The 12,543-nt window shown below is 37.6% G+C and overlaps 1 pseudogene; it reads left to right on the top strand.

Moving 5' to 3' along the window:
• Positions 1-1,118: 1,118 nt before the first annotated feature.
• Positions 1,119-10,501, top strand: LOC113037751 (tumor necrosis factor alpha-induced protein 2-like; annotated as a pseudogene).
• The last annotated feature ends 2,042 nt before the right edge of the window (positions 10,502-12,543 follow it).

Below are 12,543 nucleotides of genomic sequence, written 5' to 3' on the forward strand. Positions count from 1 at the left end.
ATAATCATAATCCCCCATTATAAGCTACTGCAGAATGTAAAGTGTTACCCACATTTGAATGTAGATCCACTTGGAAAACAGTGAGGCAGCAGTGAGAGAGGATTTTTGGAGAAACCATGAGGTTTCCGGGAAACTGTGATGCTACAGGCATACCAATGAGACATAAATGGGGAAACCAGGACACACTTCATTTGATTGATGTGGCACTTATGCTTCACTATGCAGCAGGGCTTCCTTCACAATAACAATCTGTCACTGTAAGCCATAAATACAAACGCGTAAACTTTTAAAAAGAACTCCTACTGTAGGAGTTAGATCTATTTGGCTTGTAAATGTCATTTTAAACCAAAGAAAATAAGGGCTGAGAATCTAGCCTTTGCTGACAATGTCCTTTCCCTATACAGTAACTAAATATAATGAGTTGCAATTTATCAAAGATAACCTTATTGCAACTAGAGATTGCATTGTATCCATATAACCAAAACTAAAATACGAGTAAACTTACTATATCGATTCAGTCACACAGCTAAAATTACACATGCAATAAAATGTGATCTCATTCAATTCTCCTTCTCTGACTATTGAAAGTTTGCTATTATGTTTTCGATTGTTGGGGATGTCAACAAAATGATGTTTACATTAGATTGCAACACAACTCACAGTAACCTACATTTGTGGTATAATTGTAATGCTTCTTACAATGCAGCAACCCACAGACTCCAAAGTCTGAACAAAATCCACTGCACACACACACACACACACACACACACACACACACACTAAACGCCTGAGTTAAAAACAACCTAGTTTCCGTAAATTAGCCAACCCAGTGCTGATTCAAAAGGGGACATTTTGTATCAATCCCTATGCTTGATGCCTAAACAAGAATATCTAAATGGCATCATTAGACTCATACTGGACCTCTGATCTCCACAAATCAGACATGGGTCATGTCAGACGAATTATCATTATTATCAACATTCATTATAGGTTAGCTCTAGCAATCAAGATATAAACATTAAAGCTGTTTGTTTGCAACAGAAACATTAGGAGTAGATTCTTTCCACTAGATCACGTGATGCAGCATGATGTCTGGACTACATCATCATCCTGCTATAAAAGCAGCTGTGAGGGACTATAGTCTCTCGCACAACTGAATGAGAGGACTTGGGACACACTTGGGCATTTTAAATTCTGGATGATGTCCTTTAGCAAAGGGAGAAAAGGTAAGACAATCTATATTTACCATTTACCATTTACCAATCTATAGCAGGACATACATTGTCTTGTTCTGCAAATGTTTACTACACTCTAATAGCCTGGCTGTTTAAAGTCTGAGATGAAAAGCTTTTGATTTTAAATGTAAACAACATATTTTGTGTTCTTAAGATGTTTTTGTCTATCCTATTAAAGTTAGTTAAACTAAACCCAACTTAATGTATCTGCAAATAATTCACGTATTCTATACATAGACGTCAGCACTAAGTCTGAAAATATGGACAACAGACAGTTAACCCTCTATGCCATTTTGCCCACATATTAACTCTGCCATTAACGACCGAAATGTGGCACGCGACCAAACATAAACTACGAAGGCTTAAATTCCGTATAGAGAATTAATTTTTAGTGTTCTGTATTCTTTCACATATTTAAATAGCAGCATGCAGCTTTGCCTCAAAAGCGCCATCTCATCGTCATTACCATACCAACCAGAAAGAGAATAACGGTTTAACATTCAGACCGGTTACTGCAACAAAAAAGCTAATGGTCCTGTAACTGCACTGCAGTTAAAATATGTTGTACAGTCCAATGCGACTGTGGGCTATTTAAGGTAAACATGTAATGATATCTGACAGTGAACGGGGGTGTCGCGAGCTGTTACACGATAATCAATCCCACCCGAGCGGTCTGTACAAGCTGCAAAAGATAAACAAGGAGACAAAGGAGAAGATAGGAGCTGTCATTGGGACCATAGTCTCGGGTAGAAAACCAGGGGATACAAATAAAACGACGTATGTAGCATTCGGTTAAAGGGCAAGGAACATTATGTCCATTCTGTAGAGCAAAATCAACTAATGTGTGTGTGTGTGTGTGTGTGTGTGTGTGTGAGTACGTGCTTGAATAGAATAGCCTAAGGTGAAAAAACTGTAGGGCTAAGGTTATAGAAACAAGTTACAACGTAAACATGATTCACTGGGACACTTCATGTGTCCTATTTTAAAAGTATTTAAGCCTAATAATAATTACCCTACATTTTAAACAGTGTAATTCGATTACTGTACTAAGTACTTTCACTAAAAAGTACTGCATATTATTATCTAGCCTAATTATTTTTAACATCCTGTATAAACCTCGAACAGTTAAAGAGTAGGCTACAAAGACAGACATGAACTGCTCTTGGCCGGGTTTGGTTTCCTGATCATGATTGATCTTAGTCTTAAGAGCTTTTTTTTTAGTCATTGCACTTAAAGCTATCTCACATAGCTGTGCTTTAAAAGGATACTCCACCCTAAAATGAAAATGTTGTCATTAATCACCTACCCTCATGTCATTCCAACCCGAAAAAGCTCTGTTTGTCTTCTGAACACAATTAAAGATATTCTGGATGAAAACCTGGAGACTTGAGACTGTCCCATAGACTGCAAAGTAAGTTAAATAAATCAAGGTCCATAAAAGGTATGAAAAGTCACAAGGATGCGCTGTTTTATTTTAAATCAAAGCTAAATACACATAGAAACAGCACATCCAATTGTGCGTATCTTAAATTGTGTTCAGAAGACGAACAGAGCTTTTATGGAATGATTAATGACAAAATTTTTATTTTGGGTTGAAGTAACCCTTTAAGTGCTACTTAGGAGTCGCTATCCGTTTGTCAAGTTCTGAAATGTTACCTATAGAGTGGCTTGTAATTGCAGTAACGATTGTTTATTGAAATGTTAACCTAATGCTTGTTTCCAGACAGCTTTGATATAATAACTATAATACAACACAGTATTATAATATATTATTTTATTTTATATAATATTATACTTTACAAAATAATATATAATATACTTTACAGTATATATATATATATATATATATATATATATATATATATATATATATATATATATATATATATATATATATGGAGAGAGAGAGAGAGACGTTTTTCCGTGTCCAATAGTCCATATGTGGTTTTGTGCACATCACCAAGTCATTGACAGATTTTTTCCCCCAATCTTTGAAGCATATTTCCTACATTACTTCTTTTATTAATTTTTTATTGTCAGTTATTTAATTTAGATGTATATTTATATTTTTCTGCCCTTTTTAATTATTTCATTTATAAATGAATAAAGAATAAATAAGGAAAACTAGTAATAAAGTGTACAATAAAGCACAATCAAATCCTTATAATCACATTGTACTTGAATAAAATGAAAGGTACAATCTTCCGATTGTCCTGCAGGTGACCGCATCTTCTTACAATGCACTTAGGGCTTTACAATTACTCCAGAGCACTCATAGATCTACGATGATTTTCAAGTGCTTCTTAACTAACGAAGCTTTAGGGAAATGCAGCCCAGTTAATTCTTCTAAATAAATAATATAACATTGTTAAATCCTTCTTGAACTGAGCAAAGTATAGGAGGTAGAATGTTACATTAAAATATACTTTCTGGCCAAAAGAAGTTTAAATAAATGTATTTAAATAAATAAAAAAGAGTTTAGGATTTGTTATAGCAGATAATGATATAACTAAATTCTAGGATGACAAAGCCAAGAATCGTTGGGTTTAAATTGTGAAAGAGCGATTCACGAGCATGAGGAATCATTTTCACACATTCATTTGGTTGCAATAAAATCTTGATCTCAACCCTAATAAAAGTTTTTTTCAATGTACTGGAGTCGATTTTATTAGTTCAAGATCTTGTCCAAAAATCTGTGCAACTCTTGATGGAAATAAAAGTTAAACAAAAAAGTGACGTTGCATAACGTTGTTGAAACAATTATAAAACAAATTCACAATAGTGTCGAAGCTAAATGCAGCCCAAAAATAAATAAATAAATAAACTCCAGGTAGCACAATTACTTAGTAATGCATTACACCCCACACTGGTCCTCATAAACCTGATGGCTTAAAAAACTTACTACCTCCAGTAGATTCAGGTGATGTCAGTCACAGCTGATTGTTTACATAATGTTAAAACAAATACTTACTCCTAATCCACCCCCCCCCCCACATCCCAATATTCAGATATGAGGATTTGTTTATTTTATAAGATTAGAATTTTAAATGATATGTTTTGAATTACTTTCTGCTTTCAGAAGACATTTGCCGAATCATTCACACTGAAGGCACAGCTGATGAAGAGCCCAATGAACAGTGTCAGAAACAGAAGCACAAAATGAAGATGCCAAAAACTATGGAAAAAATGAAAAGCCTTAGAAAACACAGAAAGAATTCAAAATCTGAAGCTGCTCTCACCCCCGAAACACTCTTAGGTAAAATAGCACAATGGGTTGTACATTTTAATGCTTGTAAATGAAAGAAAACAAGTTTCTTATAATCTTCTAATTTCTGATTTATACTTTAGAAGTGGACCTTGATGCCATTGAAAGCATAGCAGATTCCCCCGGTGATCCTCAAGCGGAAGGTCAGAAACAAAAAAACAGAAGCAGAATATCAGAAAAGATAAAAATTCCTGACTTCAAGAAAAGGCAGAAGAGTTTAAAATCCCCTCGAACTCCAACAGGTATAGTAGAATCAGAAAAGAAATGCACTGTAAGCATAATACAAAGTGTAAATAGTATCCAGATATTATTGTAATCATTCGTTTTACCATTAGAACAATGACAATATGAATGCAATTCATACATTTAGTCTTTATTTCAGGCTTGCTATTCAAAGATTACATGAAAATGTACACAGTGATACAAATGTTTAATGCAGCTGCTATATATATATATTTTATTATGGGTCTCTCGCAATATGATCACTATATTAGACGATCGTTGGAATCAAAAGTTAAAACTCCTTCTATACCATACACATGAGAATTAGCACAATCTAAAGGGTTCATTTTCAGAAGTTAATGTAATGCAATTGTCCTCTCATATAATGCAGTGGAGTTAAATTTCAGTGGGAACCTTGAGCAGAACCGTTTGGCTGAAGCACAGCAGCAGCTCTTGGAAGCAGAGGAATGTCTCTTCAGTTCAAATGATTTGACCAAGGCAAAAGATGAGGGAGACAAGCTGAATATGGACTATGAGATCTTTATTTTGCGACTGAGATTGGTCATCCAGGACTCTTTCAGTGAGGACAACCAGGAGACACTCAAGAGTGCTTTGACTTCAATACTTCAAGAGGAAGCACAAGACAGACGCTGGGCAGAAGTGGCCGTGGATCAGCGACCAGTATGGAGGCCCACAAGATGCAGACAGTTGCATGACACATTACTCCAGATTATTGTGGAGCAACGAATGAAGAATGCAGATGAAGAGGAGAATAAAGCAGACAACCTGTCTACTTCCTTGAAGAGAGAGGTGTTCCGACTGGGCAAACAAGTGAAGAAAGACCTGCTCAGAGTGGTCCGAAATCTGAAAGAGTGTTACCCACCAGACTTTGACATCTGCCAAATGTATGCTCGGCTCTACCATCAAGCCTTTTCCACCAGACTCCAAGAGCTTTCCAGATCCAATATCAGTTTAGAAGAATGCCTCTATATATTGAATTGGATTGTGGAGTACTACCCAAAGTAAGGGCTTGTAAACAACACTTACATTTACTTACATTTTCAGTTTCAGAAATGTTAATGTTCTTTGATGATTTTTCTTAGAGATGTACTGAAGCACAAAGAATTAGAGGGGCACATCAACAGTTCATCACTTGGACCTCTGTTACCTGAAGAGGATCTTCAGAGATTAGGGAAGCAGTGCCTCTCTCACAAAGAGGTGATTCAGAACATGACGTTATATCATCTGTAGCATGTTAGGATTCAAACGAGTCCCATTTGCTGAATTTGATTTTATTCTGCAAATAAAATGTTGATTTTTTTGCTTTCAACTGGACATGCTACTCATATCTGGTGTAGATAGTGTTAGTTAATGTTCCTCTCTCTATCTCTCTCTCATATCAGTTATTCCTACATGTTATAGTTTATAATTCCTGTTGCTTATTTTCTCTCATCAGAATGAGATCAGAAAGTGGTTATCCAATGCTTTAGAGAAAGAAGTAAAAAAATGGAGTGATGACATCGAACCAGAGCTGATGGATGGATATTACTTCAGTAACTTTGCAGTAGATGTTTTACCAGTAGGTTATGCGCTCTACTGACACTAAAATCATCTTACTTTAATTATACATGTTGGGATACTTAAACTGAATCAACATTTTTATAGCTTTTAGATGGGGCTGTAAAAGATGTCAACAGACTTTTGAACAGTGAAGATAAAGCCTGGAGTCTTCTGAACCAGCTGGACAGCTTTCTTCTGTGGTAAATAACTAGTTCATTGTCACGTTCTCACTTACGTAAAATCATAAGATTGACATGCTTTCTCCTTTTTTTCAACTGCAGCTATAAGACAGATATGGAGAAACTTATCAAAAGAAAACCAGAAAACATTAAAAAAACTCTCAGTGCTAATCTGGATAATATTTACCAGTTTAGGTGAGTTTGAATGATTGACTGAGAAATCTGTTTTCTACCTTGTTACAGCAGTTCCAATACGTTTTTTAATTGTTTAAATATGCTGTTACAATACAATGTAATTATTTAAAGAATGATTATATAATACAATAGTGTATTTTGTTGTTCATATTTGAATTGAGTTCATTCAAATATACTTTTACATTATAAAAAATTACAGCTCTCTCTTAACTGTTAACATGTGAACAAGTCTACTTTCGTTATTATAAAAAAAAAAGTTCTAACCATTCTTACTCTATATCTTCAGGGATTATGTACAAAAACCAGAGCGTCTTTTCTCAGAGGAAACCAGGAACAGCTTGCCTGTCCACATTAGCAGATCTCAAAATCATTTGTCACAAATACTTCCTCAGTCGAATTCACTCAGAACTAAAGGTAAAAAAAAAAAAAAATCATGTGTGGTTACAATAATTATTAACCAGGAGATACTGCCCCAATCAACATTTTGCATCTCAGTTTTATGTTAGATGACCAATGAAGAAGTGATTAGTATACAGTACTTTAGCCAGGTATCAGAATGAAGAGGTCAGCATTTGATAGATACTTCATCAATTTAACAAACTTGGGTTTAGCCAAGTAGTTATGGTATCAACATGTTGGACAGCAGATCAGTTAATGGTTATGTTGAAATGTTAACTTGAAAAGGTCTGACATGTTTAGGCTCAACCAGTGGCGGAGAGGTGGTCAATGAGAAATTACACACTTTTTTTTTGTAAACCTTTAACTTAAAATTTCAGATCTCATATTTTTAGAGGTAGGTTGTGGAAAGGGTTAAGAAATGGCTTGGCTTTTGATTTTATTGTAGGATTGTTGTTCCAGGACTAACAAAGAAGTCCTCACTTAGGAAAAACCACATAATGTGCTTTACTTCCAAGATAACTTCTTAAATTATATCTTACCTTTTGGAAATAACAATAATGTTTGTTTACACAGCCGCTGTACCGTAATCTGTGGAATAAAGTCTGGTTTGCTGGACATTGTGAGGCTGTGGAGGAGCTGGTAAAGGCGCTTGAGAATATCATGGACAATTTCCAAGAGCTGAAGCCTGTCTGCAGAGAGGTCAGGACCAATTTTGCAGCAAATATCATTTTCTGACTGAACTGTAACATATTGTAAATCAGTGGTTCTCAACCAAGGGGGCAGGGGCTCACTGGAGGGCCTCAGCAAACTTACAAGGGTGTCTCAATATGATATATTTAAATAAATATATAAATATATAATATATATATATAAATAAGTTTATATATAAATAAAGAAAAACATTCAAATAAGCTGAAAAAATAACTTGCTGTGCCTTCGAATATTGTTCAATTGGGGCCCTTGGAAGAGGTCGAGAACCCTTCTTGTAAACAAATGTATAATCTTACAGTGGTTACAAATGTGGCTTTTTTATATTATTTTACCATTATAGATATATGAAGAGTGTGTGTTTGTATGTTTATAGGAGCTCCTGGCTGAGCTGCATGTAGAAGTAATGGTTGAGTATGTGAGGCGGATGATGAAGAGAAATCTGAAACTGAAAGACAAAGAGCAGCAAGAAGCAGCTGCTGAGTTCATCTGCCACGACAGCAATAAAATCTGCTCTTGGTTTGACAAAGTGGTGAGATCACATCCAGACCCACACATACATGGAAACATACATTCATATAGATTCTTTGAGAAATTTAGCATTACATATCATATTCATTTATGGGTCCTCTGCAGTGGATGGGTGCCGTCAGAACGAAGTCCAAAAAAATCACAATAATTCATAAGTAATCTACATGACTCCAGTGCAATCAATTAAAGCTGCAGTTGGTAACTTTTGTAAAAATATATTTTTTACATATTTGTTAAACCTGTCATTATGTCCTGACAGTAGAATATGAGACAGATAATCTGTGAAAAAATCAAGCTCCTCTGGCTCCTCCCAGTCGTCCTATTGCCATTTGCAGAAACTCCATCGCTCCCGGTAAAAAATAACCAATCAGAGCTGCGGTCCGTAACTTTGTTTGTGTTCAAAATGTAGAAAAATGTATATAATAAGCGAGTACACCATGAATCCATTTTCCAAACCGTGTTTTTAGCTTGTCCTGAATCACTAGGGTGCACCTATAATAAGTGTTTATATTCGGACTATTTTAGATTGCTTCGGGGGTATCGCGGTGGAGTAACCCAGTACCTTTGTGATTCTTCATAGACATAAACAGAGAGAAGTAGTTCCGGCTACGATGTTCTTCCGCAAGACGCAAGCAGTTCTGTTTATTAACCGCTAGAGCGTCAAAAGTTACCTACCGCAGTTTTAATGTCTTGTAAAGCAAAAGGATGCATGTTTGTAATAAACAAATTCATCATTAAGGCATTTTAACTGCAAAACAGGCTCGAATAAGAGTCCTCTATCCATAATATTGCTTTCTCAACTGAATCAGGAGAGAAATATGCACGGATCAAGCACACTGAAAACAGTCCTAAACAGTTCTAGACAAATATGTCAATGGACTTTGAGAGGATGACAAGGGATGGACCTTTCACTGGAGGAAGCGTTATGAATTATAGGCATATTTTGATCAGAAGAAATTATTTAAAATTACACTTACTGCAGAGGATTCATTGGGGAGCAAACATTTTTGGGGTGAACTATTCCTTTGATCATTGTTTTATCTATATTTATTTCTTTTAACAAAAGTTTTAATGTACATTTGTTTATGTTGCATGTGTTTTTATCATAGCTGGTCACACTGGGAAAATGAATAATTAAAGCGCCAGAGGCTTTTAGTGTTGTAGGGTGAATTAAGAGACAGTTCAAATAGTTTGGAAAATTGAAAACATTTGTGGGTTCGATACGCTGACAGTAACATACAGTAGTGTGGTACTGATATTTTAAACACAATATGACAGACAAAATATGTCTCTATTCAATGTATTCTTTACATTGTTCTCTTTGCTTGAATTGTGGGAAAGCAGAGGGAAATTATGTAACGTTAAAACTGAGTACCATTCTCTTCCCTAGGGATCCAGAAAGAAATGGCTCGGTCAAATACTGCCAAGCTTATCTGAGATTCTGAGACTGCAGGATCCTGGGAGTTTGCAAATTGAGATAGTTACTCTGGCAAGAGACTATCCTGACATTAGGTGAGTCTGTTAGATAGCAGCTGGCAAGATGCAGTTATTTTACCTTAGAGAAAGCAACTATAGTTAGATATCTTATTTTCGGTCTCATTCTTTTAACAAATATCTACAGTTTTGCCATCAGCCAAATGAAAGACGAGTTTGATAATCAGTCTTACAGTGTGTGTGCGCGCACCTAGTTTCATCAGTGTTCTTTGTTGTCATTCTTCACTAGTGAGCAGCACGTTCTTGCTCTCCTAAACCTGAAGACCAATCTTTCAAGCTCAGATCTGTCCAAGATCAAAGAGTGTCTGCGTGAAAACAGAGGCACACTGGACACGGAGTCCCCTACTTCCTTCTTTTCTAAAGTACCCGTCAAACGGAAAATAATGTGAATGCCCTGTTACATCTATGGCAAATGTGAAACAACTGTCATTCACGCTGTAATAGATAATCAGTATTGTTGTGTAATATTATTTTTAGTATTAAGGAAACTTATGTTATTCTGTTACAGTTCTCCAAAACTAAAGTCTACTGGACACTTAGTCCTTTACTTCACTCTTCTCTAGAAGTAGGTACTCATCGTATTAAAAGTCATGTGAATTCCGTTACTGTAGAAGAGGCAGTAACAATCATTTCGTAACAATCAGCTAGAGGTTGAGCAAACCCGAACTTACACTCAAAACAAACCAGCAAACACATAAGTAAAATGAACACAATAAATAGGAAGGAAAGCACACAAACACAAGGTTAGAACAATCAAGTAACGAGCACCAAATAAGGACTAAACAAGGGGGCAGGACGAAAGGAGCACATGGCCAACATAAATAAAAGTCGTGGTCATAAGCCCTATTCGGACGGGACTAGATTTCTAAATTACATTTGAGTTTCGATTCTTACCACCTGACATCTGTGATTTTCATGTACTGCTTTTGTGTGTGTGTGTGTGTGTAGTAGGCTAAACCTACAATATGTTTAATTTTCATAAAAGGTACATATGTAATTAAAATATTATGTAACTGAGTGCACAAATGAATGTGAGTAATCTTACCTGATGCTGATATTACAATAGCCTGTATTAACAGTTTACGTGATCTTTCTCTTGATTTTATTATTTTTATTATTATTTATTTGCCGTTAAGCAAATATATCAAAAATCCACACGGTAAGAGCATCTACGGTAATTCACGTTGGCCAAAACACACAAGGGAACGCGTTGTGAAATAAAATATCACCGGCAATCACAGACATTCGAATTCGGACAGGATTAGTTTTCTCAGAGGACTTTTGCTGAAAAAAAAAAAAAAAAAAAAAATCGGAGTTTGCTGAAAAACAGTAGGTAATTTGCTCTGGAATTATCACAGAGGTTGTGTGAAAAAAACACAGACGTGGCAGATTCGGATGACATTAAAATCACCAAGTACGTCTGTGAAACACATTTCTCAAAGGACCCCCTGTAAAACTAGTCCTGTCCGAATAGGGATGACAGTATCCCCCTCCCAAAAGATGCCTCCTGGCATCCTAACCGGGCAAACAAGTCCAGGGGGTGCAGACAGCAGGACCAAAGCAACCGGGCAGCACATGGGGGGGTGGAGTAAATCCAGGGGTGTAGCCTGACAGGGTAGACCTGAAGGCAGCAGGCATAGTTTGAGTACTGTAAAAGCCTTGCTGCAGAGAACATGGGGCCATATGGATACGGGTGGTGGCATAAGTAGAAATACTGACCGGCTTGACAAGTGATGGCTTGAGAGTGGTAGTGGAAGTGGAGAGTTCTGAAGATGTGGAGATAGGACCATGGTAAGGTACCAATTCCTGAAGTTGGATTGGATCTAGAATGGGTGCTGGGACTGGCTCTGAGGGTCTTGGGTTGAATCTGTAGCAGACTTTGACAGCTTCTGGACTGAAGCAGACTCAGGACCTTGAGTCAACAATCGAGCGGGTTCAGGGGCGGACTCTTGACTTTCAACTGGAGCTGCAGAGCACAAAGCACTTGGTTGACTCAGGACTGGGATGTGACTGGGGCCGATTCAGAGGCTGGAACCAGCACAGAGGTCTCATTGGCAGATGCAGCAGCTCTGGCCACCCTCATTCTTCTCTCTCTTCTCAGTGGGAGTCGTGAGAGAGGGTGGGGTGATCACTGTAGGTGGACTCTGGTGGTGTATTTGCCAATCCTTGCAGCGGTAAAAATAGTTGGAGACGCCTAAGAATTCCAGTATCCTCATTTTCTCCATCTCCCACTGTGGCGGAGGGTCATTCTGGCAGATATTAAAGGCCTCCTTGAGGGCAGCATCATCATATTCCAGCCCCCTGGCCATAGTCCAGAATGATTGGGCAAAGCCCTTCACCTCCCTGCTTTGCTGATGGAGGGATGCCACCACTTGGTGGAGAGCCCTTCTCCCTTGAGATGTAGCAGCAGGAACCACACAGAAGCTCATACTGCTGGGTCCAATAGTGGCAGGTTTGTTTGGTCACGGTTACGGAGGGAGAGGACCCAAATGCAGAATGAGCAAGGGAAGTTTGACAAATTAGATAATGCACAATAGGAGTGGCTTGAACTGTCCAGACCGCAGGGTAGGGCGTGGGGGGGGGGGGGGGGGTGACCGCCGAGAAGGGCCCTGGGAGACAATCGAGTGCCAGACTGTAGGGGAGAAGGCAGCACTAGAGACCAGACCACAGCACAAGGAACCAAGGGCACTGGGCTAGGGCGTAAAGCTGCACACGTCAGACCCCCAGGCGGGGAGACCCAGTGACCAGGGAGACA

The sequence above is a fragment of the Carassius auratus genome, chromosome 20 (assembly GCF_003368295.1).
Source record: "Carassius auratus strain Wakin chromosome 20, ASM336829v1, whole genome shotgun sequence".
Lineage (NCBI taxonomy): Eukaryota > Metazoa > Chordata > Actinopteri > Cypriniformes > Cyprinidae > Carassius > Carassius auratus.